Below are 17440 nucleotides of genomic sequence, written 5' to 3'. Positions count from 1 at the left end.
TCTAACAACCATAATGTTGCTCATGGAACTGTTTAGTACTGACACCAAAATAAAAGGAAACACACAGTACCTTGGGTTTGGATTCCAAGTTTACCTGATGCTGTCAAGTTGGTCAGTGTCCACCTCACCAGAATCACAGCTGCTCCTCTAAGCATACACATTCTGTCTCTAGGAAAGAGGCACCACTGTGACATCATGGAATTTCCAGGCAACAGTGCTGCTCTTGCAAACTCCACCCCCATGGCGGGCACTGCCCAGCCGTGGGGAGCTGCATCACAAGATGAACAGGGAATATTATTCACCATATAAATAATGATTTCACTCGTAATTGGAGTATCAGAACAAAGAAAATACTGAAGGAGAAAACATGAGCAGCCTCACAGAAACCAGGAATGGACTACAAGTTACCAAAGGGAAAGAGACCGGGGTGGATAGTTGGGACAGGAGGGATAAAGGGAGAGGGAAAGAAAGTGTGCTTTACGATTAGCATGTATAATGTGGGAGGGGGGGTCACAGGGAGGGCTGTACAACACAGAGAAGACAAGTAGTGATTCTACAGTGTCTTACTATGCTCATGGACAGTGACTGCTAAGGGGTATGTGGGGGAATCTTCATGATGGGGGGACTCTAATAAACATAATGGTACTCATGGTATTGTGTATTAATGACAGAAAGATAGACAGGAAGATAGATTAATAGATATAGATAGACAAGAAATGAATTAATGCATGAATAAATAAATATATATGTACATAAACACATACATAAAAAGAAAGAAAGCAGAAGCCCAGCTGAAAAAAGACACACAAACCCCTGTGTTTACCACAGCACTATTAACAACAGCCAATCTACAAAAACAGGAGCTACATTAAGGTTACTACATGCCCCAGATAAAGTCCACCAAACATACCACATTACAGTCACTGTCTGTCAGCATAGTAAGATGCTATAGAATTACTATTTGAACTCTCTGTACTAGACAGACTTCCGCACGGGAGGTACCCACACACTATGTGAGCTAATCATAATGCCCCCTGTTCTCCCTTCTCCCTCCCTTCACAACCAGTCTTTCTAGTCCCTTAAGCTTTGGTAAATTGGTGATGGATGGAGTCTACTAAACATAATGATACTCATGTAGTTGTTGACTAATGACAAATGAGTAAATAATAAATAAGCAACTACATAAATGAATACATACATAAAAAAATAAATAATAAAATGCAGGAGTCCAGTTTAAAACAGACATGTGCACCCCTATGTTTAACACACCACTATTTATAATAACCAAGCTAAGTGTCCAACAGAAGATGAAAAGTGCAATTTTATTCAGCCAAAACAAAACAAGAAATCCTACCATTTACAACAACATGAATGGAGCTAGAGGGTAATATGTACAGTGAAATAACCCAGGCGCAGAAAGACAGGTATCAAATGATATCACTAACCTCTCAGAAGGAGAAGCAAGAGAAACTGAGTGAACAAAACAGCACCAGATTCATAGAAGCCAAGAATGGACTAACATTTACCAAAGGGAAAGAGACCGGTGTGGATAGCTGGGACTGGACGGATAAGGGGAGAGGGAAAGAAAGCGTGCATTGCGATTAGCACGTATAATGTGGGGGTCGGGGTCCCAGAGAGGCCTGTACATCACAGAGAAGACAAGTAGTGATCTTACAGCATCTTACTATGCTGATGGACAGTGACTGTGAAGGGGTATGTGGGGAGATCTTGGTGAAGGGGGGAGCCTAGTAAACATAATGTCCTCCATGTAATTGTAGATTAATGATACCAAAATATTTAAAAAAATTATAAATTGAATTAAGGAATGCAGAAAAGTGGAGACGTTTCATAAAAGAAGAGATACAAATGGCCAAAGAGACCATGGAAAAATATTCAGCAACAGTAGTCATCAAAGAAGAGCAAATTAAAATAACAGTGTGACATCCCAAATATGCTAGAATGATTAAAAAAAACAAAACCTGACACTGCCAGACCTCAACTGTTGATCAATCTGGTGGGCATGTAAAATGGTATACCATTTTGGGAAAAAGATCTGGCAGTTTGGATAAACTTAAAAACATACTGACCTTATGGCCCTGCAATTCCACTTGTAAGCTTTTACTCAAATGAAAATGGGTGCTTATGCTTACAAAAAGACCTATACACAAACCTTCTCAGAGACTATATTCACAGTAGGCCAAACTAAAAACAGGCTTCTTAAAACATCTGTGGTTTATTCATAGAAAGAAGTACTACTCATCAATAGAAAGGACTGAATCACCAATACAAGGTGATTGAATCTCACAGACATGTTGTGTAAAAAACCTTATGCAAAAACAAACCGACAATTGCAGGCGCGCCGGTCGGGCGGTGGGCAGGGGCGTTGGGCATGGGCGGGGCCGAAGGCGCCGCGGGGCGGAGCCAGGAGGTGGCGAGGGGTGGGCGCGCCGGGCGCGGGGAGCTGTCAGCGCCGCTCTCACAGGGCCGCGTCGCTGGCTGCACCCTTCCGCCAGGAGGAGGCCTTCAGGGAACTTGCGCGGCGGCGGCGGTTCGCTGCTTCCTGGGGAGGGAGGAGCGTTCGTGTGAGCGAGGCCAGGCAGGAGGCCTACACTCGAGCGCCTCCCGAGCCCGTGCCCGCGCCCACACCCGCAGCCGCTGGTCCCCAGCCCGGAGGTTCCTCGAGGTCGCCTCGGAGGCGGGCCCCGGCGGCGGCGGGCCCTGGCGAAAGCGGCTCAGCAGACAAGCGGCCTCAGGGTACCGGGCGCCGCCTGGGCCGCCGCGCAGGTGCCTTGGCAAAATGACCCCGGGGTCACCGCGGCGCGGTGCCTGATGGGGGAGGCCGGGGAGCCCCTGCGGACCTACCGAGAGAGCTCAGCAGCTTGCAGGGACAGGCGGGACGCCCGCTGGGAGCTCACCCTGCTGCAACCCTCGCCTCCCTTTTTTATTTTTCCTGGCTTTCATCGTTATCTAGTCAGGAATCCGCGGGTTTCTTTTCACTATCATTGATCAACAATTATATGAGCAATATTAGAGTTAGTAGACTCCCCAGATCATCAAGTTCCCTCCCTACCGCATACCCTATTAGAGTCACTATCCGTCAGCATAGTACGATTCTATAGAATCACTACTTGACTTCTCTGTATTACACTGACTTCCACGTGGAACCCCTCCCACATTATGGGAGCTAATCTTAATGCCCCCTTTCCACCCTTCTGCTTCCCTTCCCAACCAGCCTTCCTAGACGCTTACCTTTGGAAAATTGGTGATGGGGGGAGTCTAGTTAACATAATGTTACCCATGTAATTGGAGATTAATGACAAGTAACTAAATAAATAAATGATAGAATGCAGCAGCCCAGTTTTCAAAAGACATGTGCGCCCCTATGTCTATCACAGCACTATTCACAATAGCCAAGCTAACTGTCCATCAGAAGATGAGCAGTGGAATATTATTAGGCCCTATGAAGAACAGAAATCCCATCACTTGCAACAACATGGATGGAGCTAGAGGGTATTATGCATAGTGAAATAAACCCAGTGGAGAAAGACAAGTATGAAGTGATTTCACCAACCTTTGGAAAAGGAAATCCAAGAGAAACTGCATGAACAAAAGGGCACTAGATTCACAGAACCCAAGAAGACACTGACAGTTACCAAAGGGCAAGGGACTGTGGTGGATAGTTGAGAATGGAGGGATAATGGGAGAGGGAAAGAAAGCGTGCATTACGATTAGCACGTATAATGTGGGAGCGGGGTCACAGGGAGGGCTGTACAACACAGAGAAGACAAGTAGTGATTCTACAGTATCTTTTTATGCTCATGGACAGTGACTGCAATGGGGTATCTTCCGGGAATCTTCGTGATCGGGGGAGTCAAGTAAATATAATGTTACTCATGCAATTGTATAATAATGACAGATAGATAGGTAGTTAGCTAGATGGAAAGACAGATAAATGAATGAATGCATAAATAAATAAATCCATATAAAGGAAGACAGAAAGAAAGTTAGATAGAATGTTAGAGAGACTGAAAAATAGATGGATAGATAGATAGATAGATGGATAAATAGATAGATACGTAGATAGAAAGAAAGATGAATGAATACATGACTAAATAAATACATACATGAGAGGGAAGGAAGGAAGGAAGGAGGGAGGGAGGGAGGGAGGGAGGAAGAAAGGAAGGAAGGAAGGAAGGAAGGAAGGAGCAAAGCACCAGCCCAGTTTTAAAAATCTACAATGATATGAGCTACATGATGGTTACTACACTCCCCAGATCAAGTCCACGCAACATACTCCATTACAGTCAGTGTCCATCAGCTTAGCAAGATGCTACAGAATCACGACTTAAACTCTCTGTACTATACTGACTTTCCCGTGGGACCTCCCCACACATAATGTGAGCTGGTCGTAATGCCCCCTGTACACCCTTCTCCCTCCCTTCCCAACCAGCCTTCCTAGTCCCTTACTTCCATAAATTAGTGATGGGGAGGGTCAAGTAAACATAATGTTACTCATGTAGTTGTAGACTAATGATAAATAAACAATAAGTAAGTAAGTACATATATGAATACATACATAAAAAATAAAGAATAGAATACAGCAGACCAGTTTAGAAGAGACATGTGCACCCCTATGTTTATCACAGCACTATACACAATAGCCACGGTAAGTGTCCATCAGTAGATGAACAGTGGAATATTATTCAGCCAGATGAAGAAAACCAACCCTACCATTTCAACAACATGGATGGAGCTAGAGGGTATTATGCTCAGTGAAATAAGCCACGCAGAAAACAAAAAGTGTCAAATGATTTCACTCACCTATGGAGTATAAAAAAAAGAAAGAGAGTGAAAGAACAAGACAGTAGTAGCCTCACCGAACCCAGGAAGGGACTCACGGTTACGAACGGGAATGTGACTGAGGAGGATGGGTTGGAAAGGAGAGAAGAGAGGGAAAATGGGGCATTACGAGTAGCACACATAATGTGGGCAGGCGGCAGGTATGGTCAAGGCAGTATAACACCGCAAAGATCAGTCGCACTTCTACAGCATATTCCTGGGCTGGCGGACATTGACTCTTAAGGGCTATGTGTGGTGGGGACTTGGTAATGGGGGTAGTCTAACAACCATAATGTTGCTCATGGAACTGTTTAGTACTGACACCAAAATAAAAGGAAACACACAGTACCTTGGGTTTGGATTCCAAGTTTACCTGATGCTGTCAAGTTGGTCAGTGTCCACCTCACCAGAATCACAGCTGCTCCTCTAAGCATACACATTCTGTCTCTAGGAAAGAGGCACCACTGTGACATCATGGAATTTCCAGGCAACAGTGCTGCTCTTGCAAACTCCACCCCCATGGCGGGCACTGCCCAGCCGTGGGGAGCTGCATCACAAGATGAACAGGGAATATTATTCACCATATAAATAATGATTTCACTCGTAATTGGAGTATCAGAACAAAGAAAATACTGAAGGAGAAAACATGAGCAGCCTCACAGAAACCAGGAATGGACTACAAGTTACCAAAGGGAAAGAGACCGGGGTGGATAGTTGGGACAGGAGGGATAAAGGGAGAGGGAAAGAAAGTGTGCTTTACGATTAGCATGTATAATGTGGGAGGGGGGGTCACAGGGAGGGCTGTACAACACAGAGAAGACAAGTAGTGATTCTACAGTGTCTTACTATGCTCATGGACAGTGACTGCTAAGGGGTATGTGGGGGAATCTTCATGATGGGGGGACTCTAATAAACATAATGGTACTCATGGTATTGTGTATTAATGACAGAAAGATAGACAGGAAGATAGATTAATAGATATAGATAGACAAGAAATGAATTAATGCATGAATAAATAAATATATATGTACATAAACACATACATAAAAAGAAAGAAAGCAGAAGCCCAGCTGAAAAAAGACACACAAACCCCTGTGTTTACCACAGCACTATTAACAACAGCCAATCTACAAAAACAGGAGCTACATTAAGGTTACTACATGCCCCAGATAAAGTCCACCAAACATACCACATTACAGTCACTGTCTGTCAGCATAGTAAGATGCTATAGAATTACTATTTGAACTCTCTGTACTAGACAGACTTCCGCACGGGAGGTACCCACACACTATGTGAGCTAATCATAATGCCCCCTGTTCTCCCTTCTCCCTCCCTTCACAACCAGTCTTTCTAGTCCCTTAAGCTTTGGTAAATTGGTGATGGATGGAGTCTACTAAACATAATGATACTCATGTAGTTGTTGACTAATGACAAATGAGTAAATAATAAATAAGCAACTACATAAATGAATACATACATAAAAAAATAAATAATAAAATGCAGGAGTCCAGTTTAAAACAGACATGTGCACCCCTATGTTTAACACACCACTATTTATAATAACCAAGCTAAGTGTCCAACAGAAGATGAAAAGTGCAATTTTATTCAGCCAAAACAAAACAAGAAATCCTACCATTTACAACAACATGAATGGAGCTAGAGGGTAATATGTACAGTGAAATAACCCAGGCGCAGAAAGACAGGTATCAAATGATATCACTAACCTCTCAGAAGGAGAAGCAAGAGAAACTGAGTGAACAAAACAGCACCAGATTCATAGAAGCCAAGAATGGACTAACATTTACCAAAGGGAAAGAGACCGGTGTGGATAGCTGGGACTGGACGGATAAGGGGAGAGGGAAAGAAAGCGTGCATTGCGATTAGCACGTATAATGTGGGGGTCGGGGTCCCAGAGAGGCCTGTACATCACAGGGAAGACAATTAGTGATCTTACAGCATCTTACTATGCTGATGGACAGTGACTGTGAAGCGGTATGTGGGGAGATCTTGGTGAAGGGGGGAGCCTAGTAAACATAATGTCCTCCATGTAATTGTAGATTAATGATACCAAAATATTTAAAAAAATTATAAATTGAATTAAGGAATGCAGAAAAGTGGAGACGTTTCATAAAAGAAGAGATACAAATGGCCAAAGAGACCATGGAAAAATATTCAGCAACAGTAGTCATCAAAGAAGAGCAAATTAAAATAACAGTGTGACATCCCAAATATGCTAGAATGATTAAAAAAAACAAAACCTGACACTGCCAGACCTCAACTGTTGATCAATCTGGTGGGCATGTAAAATGGTATACCATTTTGGGAAAAAGATCTGGCAGTTTGGATAAACTTAAAAACATACTGACCTTATGGCCCTGCAATTCCACTTGTAAGCTTTTACTCAAATGAAAATGGGTGCTTATGCTTACAAAAAGACCTATACACAAACCTTCTCAGAGACTATATTCACAGTAGGCCAAACTAAAAACAGGCTTCTTAAAACATCTGTGGTTTATTCATAGAAAGAAGTACTACTCATCAATAGAAAGGACTGAATCACCAATACAAGGTGATTGAATCTCACAGACATGTTGTGTAAAAAACCTTATGCAAACACAAACCGACAATTGCAGGCGCGCCGGTCGGGCGGTGGGCAGGGGCGTTGGGCATGGGCGGGGCCGAAGGCGCCGCGGGGCGGAGCCAGGAGGTGGCGAGGGGTGGGCGCGCCGGGCGCGGGGAGCTGTCAGCGGCCGCTCTCACAGGGCCGCGTCGCTGGCTGCACCCTTCCGCCAGGAGGAGGCCTTCAGGGAACTTGCGCGGCGGCGGCGGTTCGCTGCTTCCTGGGGAGGGAGGAGCGTTCGTGTGAGCGAGGCCAGGCAGGAGGCCTACACTCGAGCGCCTCCCGAGCCCGTGCCCGCGCCCACACCCGCAGCCGCTGGTCCCCAGCCCGGAGGTTCCTCGAGGTCGCCTCGGAGGCGGGCCCCGGCGGCGGCGGGCCCTGGCGAAAGCGGCTCAGCAGACAAGCGGCCTCAGGGTACCGGGCGCCGCCTGGGCCGCCGCGCAGGTGCCTTGGCAAAATGACCCCGGGGTCACCGCGGCGCGGTGCCTGATGGGGGAGGCCGGGGAGCCCCTGCGGACCTACCGAGAGAGCTCAGCAGCTTGCAGGGACAGGCGGGACGCCCGCTGGGAGCTCACCCTGCTGCAACCCTCGCCTCCCTTTTTAATTTTCCTGGCTTTCATCGTTATCTAGTCAGGAATCCGCGGGTTTCTTTTCACTATCATTGATCAACAATTATATGAGCAATATTAGAGTTAGTAGACTCCCCAGATCATCAAGTTCCCTCCCTACCGCATACCCTATTAGAGTCACTATCCGTCAGCATAGTACGATTCTATAGAATCACTACTTGACTTCTCTGTATTACACTGACTTCCACGTGGAACCCCTCCCACATTATGGGAGCTAATCTTAATGCCCCCTTTCCACCCTTCTGCTTCCCTTCCCAACCAGCCTTCCTAGACGCTTACCTTTGGAAAATTGGTGATGGGGGGAGTCTAGTTAACATAATGTTACCCATGTAATTGGAGATTAATGACAAGTAACTAAATAAATAAATGATAGAATGCAGCAGCCCAGTTTTCAAAAGACATGTGCGCCCCTATGTCTATCACAGCACTATTCACAATAGCCAAGCTAACTGTCCATCAGAAGATGAGCAGTGGAATATTATTAGGCCCTATGAAGAACAGAAATCCCATCACTTGCAACAACATGGATGGAGCTAGAGGGTATTATGCATAGTGAAATAAACCCAGTGGAGAAAGACAAGTATGAAGTGATTTCACCAACCTTTGGAAAAGGAAATCCAAGAGAAACTGCATGAACAAAAGGGCACTAGATTCACAGAACCCAAGAAGACACTGACAGTTACCAAAGGGCAAGGGACTGTGGTGGATAGTTGAGAATGGAGGGATAATGGGAGAGGGAAAGAAAGCGTGCATTACGATTAGCACGTATAATGTGGGAGCGGGGTCACAGGGAGGGCTGTACAACACAGAGAAGACAAGTAGTGATTCTACAGTATCTTTTTATGCTCATGGACAGTGACTGCAATGGGGTATCTTCCGGGAATCTTCGTGATCGGGGGAGTGAAGTAAATATAATGTTACTCATGCAGTTGTATAATAATGACAGATAGATAGGTAGTTAGCTAGATGGAAAGACAGATAAATGAATGAATGCATAAATAAATAAATCCATATAAAGGAAGACAGAAAGAAAGTTAGATAGAATGTTAGAGAGACTGAAAAATAGATGGATAGATAGATAGATAGATGGATAAATAGATAGATACGTAGATAGAAAGACAGATGAATGAATACATGACTAAATAAATACATACATGAGAGGGAAGGAAGGAAGGAAGGAGGGAGGGAGGGAGGGAGGGAGGAAGAAAGGAAGGAAGGAAGGAAGGAAGGAGCAAAGCACCAGCCCAGTTTTAAAAATCTACAATGATATGAGCTACATGATGGTTACTACACTCCCCAGATCAAGTCCACGCAACATACTCCATTACAGTCAGTGTCCATCAGCTTAGCAAGATGCTACAGAATCACGACTTAAACTCTCTGTACTATACTGACTTTCCCGTGGGACCTCCCCACACATAATGTGAGCTGGTCGTAATGCACCCTGTACACCCTTCTCCCTCCCTTCCCAACCAGCCTTCCTAGTCCCTTACTTCCATAAATTAGTGAAGGGGAGGGTCAAGTAAACATAATATTACTCATGTAGTTGTAGACTAATGATAAATAAACAATAAGTAAGGAAGAGTACATACATGGATACATACATAAAAAATAAAGAATAGAATACAGCAGACCAGTTTAGAAGAGACATGTGCACCCCTATGTTTATCACAGCACTATACACAATAGCCAAGGTAAGTGTCCATCAGTAGATGAACAGTGGAATATTATTCAGCCAGATGAAGAAAACCAATCCTACCATTTACAACAACATGGATGGAGCTAGAGGGTATTATGCTCAGTGAAATAAGCCACGCAGAAAACAAAAAGTGTCAAATGATTTCACTCACCTATGGAGTATAAAGAAAAGAAAGAGTGTGAAAGAACAAGACAGTAGTAGCCTCAACGAACACAGGAAGGGACTCACGCTTACGAACGGGAATGTGACTGAGGAGGATGGGTTGGAAAGGAGAGAAGAGAGGGAAAATGGGGCATTACGAGTAGCACACATAATGTGGGCAGGCGGCAGGTATGGTCAAGGCAGTATAACACAGCAAAGATCAGTAGCACTTCTACAGCATATTCCTGGGATGATGGACATTGACTCTTAAGGGCTATGTGTGGGGAGGAATTGGTAATGGGGGTAGTCTAACAACCATAATGTTGCTCATGGAACTGTTTAGTACTGACACCAAAATAAAAGGAAACACACAGTACCTTGGGTCTGGATTCCAAGTTTACCTGATGCTGTCAAGTTGGTCAGTGTCCACCTCACCAGAATCACAGCTGCTCCTCTAAGCATACACATTCTGTCTCTAGGAAAGGGGCACCACTGTGACATCATGGAATTTCCAGGCAACAGTGCTGCTCTTGCAAACTCCACCCCCATGGCGGGCACTGCCCAGCCGTGGGGAGCTGCATCACAAGATGAACAGGGAATATTATTCACCATATAAATAATGATTTCACTTGAGATTGGAGTATCAGAACAAAGAAAATACTGAAGGAGAAAAAATGAGCAGTCTCACAGAAACCAGGAATGGACTACAAGTTAACAAAGGGAAAGAGACCGGGGTGGATAGTTGGGAAAGGAGGGATAAAGGGAGAGGGAAAGAAAGTGTGCTTTACGATTAGCATATATAATGTGGGAGGGGGGGTCACAGGGAGGGCTGTACAACACAGAGAAGACAAGTAGTGATTCTATAGTGTCTTACTATGCTCATGGACAGTGACTGCTAAGGGGTATGTGGGGGAATCTTCATGATGGGGCGAGTCTAATAAACATAACGTTACTCATGGAATTGTGTATTAATGACAGAAAGATAGACAGGAAGATAGATTAATAGATATAGATAGACAAGAAATGAATTAATGCATGAATAAATAAATATATATGTACATAAACACATACATAAAGAAAGAAAGCAGTAGCCCAGCTGAAAAAAGACACACAAACCCCTGTGTTTACCACAGCACTATTAACAACAGCCAATCTACAATAACAGGAGCTACATTAAGGTTACTACATGCCCCAGATAAAGTCCACCAAACATACCACATTACAGTCACTGTCCGTCAGCATAGTAAGATGCTATAGAATTACTATTTGAACTCTCTGTACTAGACAGACTTCCGCACGGGAGGTACCCACACACTATGTGAGCTTATCATAATGCCCCCTGTTCACCCTTCTCCCTCCCTTCACAACCAGTCTTTCTAGTCCCTTAAGCTTTGGTAAATTGGTGATGGATGGAGTCTACTAAACATAATGTTTCTCATGTAGTTGTTGACTAATGACAATTGAGTAAATAATAAATAAGCAAGTACATAAATGAATACATACATAAAATAAATAATAAAATGAAGCAGTCCAGTTTAAAACAGACATGTGCACCCCTATGTTTAACACACCACTATTTATAATAACCAAGGTAAGTGTCCAACAGAAGATGAAAAGTGCAATTTTATTCAGCCAAAACAAAACAAGAAATCCTACCATTTACAACAACATGGATGGAGCTAGAGGGTAATATGCACAGTGAAATAACCCAGGCGCAGAAAGACAGGTATCAAATGATATCACTAACCTCTCAGAAGGAGAAGCAAGAGAAACTGAGTGAGCAAAACAGCACCAGATTCATAGAAGCCAAGAATGGACTAACATTTACCAAAGGGAAAGAGACCGGTGTGGATAGCTGGGACTGGACGGATAAGGGGAGACGGAAAGAAAGCGTGCATTGCGATTAGCACGTATAATGTGGGGGTCGGGGTCCCAGAGAGGCCTGTACATCACAGGGAAGACAAGTAGTGATCTTACAGCATCTTACTATGCTGATGGACAGTGACTGTGAAGGGGTATGTGGGGAGATCTTGGTGAAGGGGGGAGCCTAGTAAACATAATGTCCTCCATGTAATTGTAGATTAATGATAACAAAATATTAAAAAAATATATAAATTGAATTAAGGAATGCAGAAAAGTGGAGACGTTTTATAAAAGAAGAGATACAAATGGCCAAAGAGTCCATGGAAAAATATTCAGCAACAGTAGTCATCAAAGAAGAGCAAATTAAAATAACAGTGTGACATCCCAAATATGCTAGAATGATTAAAAAAAACAAAACCTGACACTGCCAGACCTCAACTGTTGATCAATCTGGTGGGCATGTAAAATGGTACACCATTTTGGGAAAAAGATCTGGCAGTTTGGATAAACTTAAAAACATACTGCCCTCATGGCCCTGCAATTCCACTTGCAGGCTTTTACTCAAATGAAAATGGGTGCTTATGCTTACAAAAAGACCTATACACAAACCTTCTCAGAGACTATATTCACAGTAGGCCAAACTAAAAACAGGCTTCTTAAAACTTCTGTGGTTTATTCATAGAAAGAAATACTACTCATCAATAGAAAGGACTGAATCACCAATACAAGATGATTGAATCTCACAGACATGTTGTGTAAAAAACCTTATGCAAAAACAAACCGACAATTGCAGGCGCGAAGGTCGGGCGGTGGGCAGGGGCGTTGGGCATGGGCGGGGCCGAAGGCGCCGCGGGGCGGAGCCAGGAGGTGGTGAGGGGTGGGCGCGCCGGGCGCGGGGAGCTGTCAGCGGCCGCTCTCACAGGGCCGCGTCGCTGGCTGCACCCTTCCGCCAGGAGGAGGCCTTCAGGGAACTTGCGCGGCGGCGGCGGTTCGCTGCTTCCTGGGGAGGGAGGAGCGTTCGTGTGAGCGAGGCCAGGCAGGAGGCCTACACTCGAGCGCCTCCCGAGCCCGTGCCCGCGCCCACACCCGCAGCCGCTGGTCCCCAGCCCGGAGGTTCCTCGAGGTCGCCTCGGAGGCGGGCCCCGGCGGCGGCGTGCCCTGGCGGAAGCGGCTCAGCAGACAAGCGGCCTCAGGGTACCGGGCGCCGCCGGGGCCGCCGCGCAGGTGCCTTGGCAAAATGACCCCGGGGTCACCGCGGCGCGGTGCCTGATGGGGGAGGCCGGGGAGCCCCTGCGGACCAACCGAGAGAGCTCAGCAGCTTGCAGGGACAGGCGGGACGCCCGCTGGGAGCTCACCCTGCTGCAACCCTCGGCTCCCTTTTTTATTTTTCCTGGCTTTCATCGTTATCTAGTCAGGAATCCGCGGGTTTCTTTTCACTATCATTGATCAACAATTATATGAGCAATATTAGAGTTAGTAGACTCCCCAGATCATCAAGTTCCCTCCCTACCACATACCCTATTAGAGTCACTATCCGTCAGCATAGTACGATTCTATAGAATCACTACTTGACTTCTCTGTATTACACTGACTTCCACGTGGAACCCCTCCCACATTATGGGAGCTAATCTTAATGCCCCCTTTCCACCCTTCTGCTTCCCTTCCCAACCAGCCTTCCTAGACGCTTACCTTTGGAAAATTGGTGATGGGGGTGTCTAGTAAACGTAATGTTACCCATGTAATTGGAGATTAATGACAAGTAAATAAATAAATAAATGATAGAATGCAGCAGCCCAGTTTTCATAAGACATGTGCGCCCCTATGTCTATCACAGCACTATTCACAATAGCCAAGCTAACTGTCCATCAGAAGATGAGCAGTGGAATATTATTAGGCCCTATGAAGAACAGAAATCCCATCACTTGCAACAACATGGATGGAGCTAGAGGGTATTATGCACAGTGAAATAAACCCAGTGGAGAAAGACAAGTATGAAGTGATTTCACCAACCTTTGGAAAAGGAAATCCAAGAGAAACTGCATGAACAAAAGGGCACTAGATTCACAGAACCCAAGAAGACACTGACAGTTACCAAAGGGCAAGGGACTGTGGTGGATAGTTGAGAATGGAGGGATAATGGGAGAGGGAAAGAAAGCGTGCATTACGATTAGCACGTATAATGTGGGAGCGGGGTCACAGGGAGGGCTGTACAACACAGAGAAGACAAGTAGTGATTCTACAGTATCTTTTTATGCTCATGGACAGTGACGGCAATGGGGTATCTTCCGGGAATCTTCGTGATCGGGGGAGTGAAGTAAATATAATGTTACTCATGCAATTGTATAATAATGACAGATAGATAGGTAGTTAGCTAGATGGAAAGACAGATAAATGAATGAATGCATAAATAAATAAATCCATAAAAAGGAAGACAGAAAGAAAGTTAGATAGAATGTTAGAGAGACTGAAAAATGGATGGATAGATAGATAGATAGATGGATAAATAATAGATACGTAGATAGAAAGACAGATGAATGAATACATGACTAAATAAATACATACATGAGAGGGAAGGAAGGAAGGAAGGAGGGAGGAAGGGAGGGAGGGAGGAAGAAAGGAAGGAAGGAAGGAAGGAAGGAGTAAAGCACCAGCCCAGTTTTAAAAATCTACAATGATATGAGCTACATGATGGTTACTACACTCCCCAGATCAAGTCCACGCAACATACTCCATTACAGTCAGTGTCCATCAGCTTAGCAAGATGCTACAGAATCACGACTTAAACTCTCTGTACTATACTGACTTTCCCGTGGGACCTCCCCACACATAATGTGAGCTGGTCGTAATGCCCCCTGTACACCCTTCTCCCTCCCTTCCCAACCAGCCTTCCTAGTCCCTTACTTTCATAAATTAGTGATGGGGAGGGTCAAGTAAACATAATGTTACTCATGTAGTTGTAGACTAATGATAAATAAACAATAAGTAAGTAAGTACATATATGAATACATACATAAAAAATAAAGAATAGAATACAGCAGACCAGTTTAGAAGAGACATGTGCACCCCTATGTTTATCACAGCACTATACACAATAGCCAAGGTAAGTGTCCATCAGTAGATGAACAGTGGAATATTATTCAGCCAGATGAAGAAAACCAATCCTACCATTTACAACAACATGGATGGAGCTAGAGGGTATTATGCTCAGTGAAATAAGCCACGCAGAAAACAAAAAGTGTCAAATGATTTCACTCACCTATGGAGTATAAACAAAAGAAAGAGAGTGAAAGAACAAGACAGTAGTAGCCTCACCGAACCCAGGAAGGGACTCACGGTTACGAACGGGAATGTGACTGAGGAGGATGGGTTGGAAAGGAGAGAAGAGAGGGAAAATGGGGCATTACGAGTAGCACACATAATGTGGGCAGGCGGCAGGTATGGTCAAGGCAGTATAACACAGCAAAGATCAGTAGCACTTCTACAGCATATTCCTGGGCTGATGGACATTGACTCTTAAGGGCTATGTGTGGGGGGGACTTGGTAATGGGGGTAGTCTAACAACCATAATGTTGCTCATGGAACTGTTTAGTACTGACACCAAAATAAAAGGAAACACACAGTACCTTGGGTCTGGATTCCAAGTTTACCTGATGCTGTCAAGTTGGTCAGTGTCCACCTCACCAGAATCACAGCTGCTCCTCTAAGCATACACATTCTGTCTCTAGGAAAGAGGCACCACTGTGACATCATGGAATTTCCAGGCAACAGTGCTGCTCTTGCAAACTCCACCCCCATGGCGGGCACTGCCCAGCCGTGGGGAGCTGCATCACAAGATGAACAGGGAATATTATTCACCATATAAATAATGATTTCACTCGTAATTGGAGTATCAGAACAAAGAAAATACTGAAGGAGAAAACATGAGCAGCCTCACAGAAACCAGGAATGGACTACAAGTTACCAAAGGGAAAGAGACCGGGGTGGATAGTTGGGACAGGAGGGATAAAGGGAGAGGGAAAGAAAGTGTGCTTTACGATTAGCATGTATAATGTGGGAGGGGGGGTCACAAGGAGGGCTGTACAACACAGAGAAGACAAGTAGTGATTCTACAGTGTCTTACTATGCTCATGGACAGTGACTGCTAAGGGGTATGTGGGGGAATCTTCATGATGGGGGGACTCTAATAAACATAATGGTACTCATGGTATTGTGTATTAATGACAGAAAGATAGACAGGAAGATAGATTAATAGATATAGATAGACAAGAAATGAATTAATGCATGAATAAATAAATATATATGTACATAAACACATACATAAAAAGAAAGAAAGCAGAAGCCCAGCTGAAAAAAGACACACAAACCCCTGTGTTTACCACAGCACTATTAACAACAGCCAATCTACAATAACAGGAGCTACATTAAGGTTACTACATGCCCCAGATAAAGTCCACCAAACATACCACATGACAGTCACTGTCCGTCAGCATAGTAAGATGCTATAGAATTACTATTTGAACTCTCTGTACTATACAGACTTCCGCACGGGAGGTACCCACACACTATGTTAGCTAATCATAATGCCCCCTGTTCTCCCTTCTCCCTCCCTTCACAACCAGTCTTTCTAGTCCCTTAAGCTTTGGTAAATTGGTGATGGATGGAGTCTACTAAACATAATGATACTCATGTAGTTGTTGACTAATGACAAATGAGTAAATAATAAATAAGCAACTACATAAATGAATACATACATAAAAATATAAATAATAAAATGCAGCAGTTCAGTTTAAAACAGACATGTGCACCCCTATGTTTAACACACCACTATTTATAATAACCAAGCTAAGTGTCCAACAGAAGATGAAAAGTGCAATTTTATTCAGCCAAAACAAAACAAGAAATCCTACCATTTACAACAACATGGATGGAGCTAGAGGGTAATATGTACAGTGAAATAAGCCAGGCGCAGAAAGACAGGTATCAAATGATATCACTAACCTCTCAGAAGGAGAAGCAAGAGAAACTGAGTGAACAAAACAGCACCAGATTCATAGAAGCCAAGAATGGACTAACATTTAACAAAGGGAAAGAGACCGGTGTGGATAGCTGGGACTGGATGGATAAGGGGAGAGGGAAAGAAAGCGTGCATTGCGATTAGCACGTATAATGTGGGGGTCGGGGTCCCAGAGAGGCCTGTACATCACAGAGAAGACAAGTAGTGATCTCACAGCATCTAACTATGCTGATGGACAGTGACTGTGAAGGGGTATGTGGGGAGATCTTGGTGAAGGGGGGAGCCTAGTAAACATAATGTCCTCCATGTAATTGTAGATTAATGATACCAAAATATTAAAAAAAATTATAAATTGAATTAAGGAATGCAGAAAAGTGGAGACGTTTCATAAAAGAAGAGATACAAATGGCCAAAGAGTCCATGGAAAAATATTCAGCAACAGTAGTCATCAAAGAAGAGCAAATTAAAATAACAGTGTGACATCCCAAATATGCTAGAATGATTTAAAAAAACAAAACCTGACACTGCCAGACCTCAACTGTTGATCAATCTGGTGGGCATGTAAAATGGTACACCATTTTGGGAAAAAGATCTGGCAGTTTGGATAAACTTAAAAACATACTGCCCTCATGGCC

Source organism: Manis pentadactyla, chromosome 2 (genome assembly GCF_030020395.1).
Source record: "Manis pentadactyla isolate mManPen7 chromosome 2, mManPen7.hap1, whole genome shotgun sequence".
NCBI classification, from domain to species: domain Eukaryota; kingdom Metazoa; phylum Chordata; class Mammalia; order Pholidota; family Manidae; genus Manis; species Manis pentadactyla.
This window is presented reverse-complemented; position numbering follows the sequence as displayed.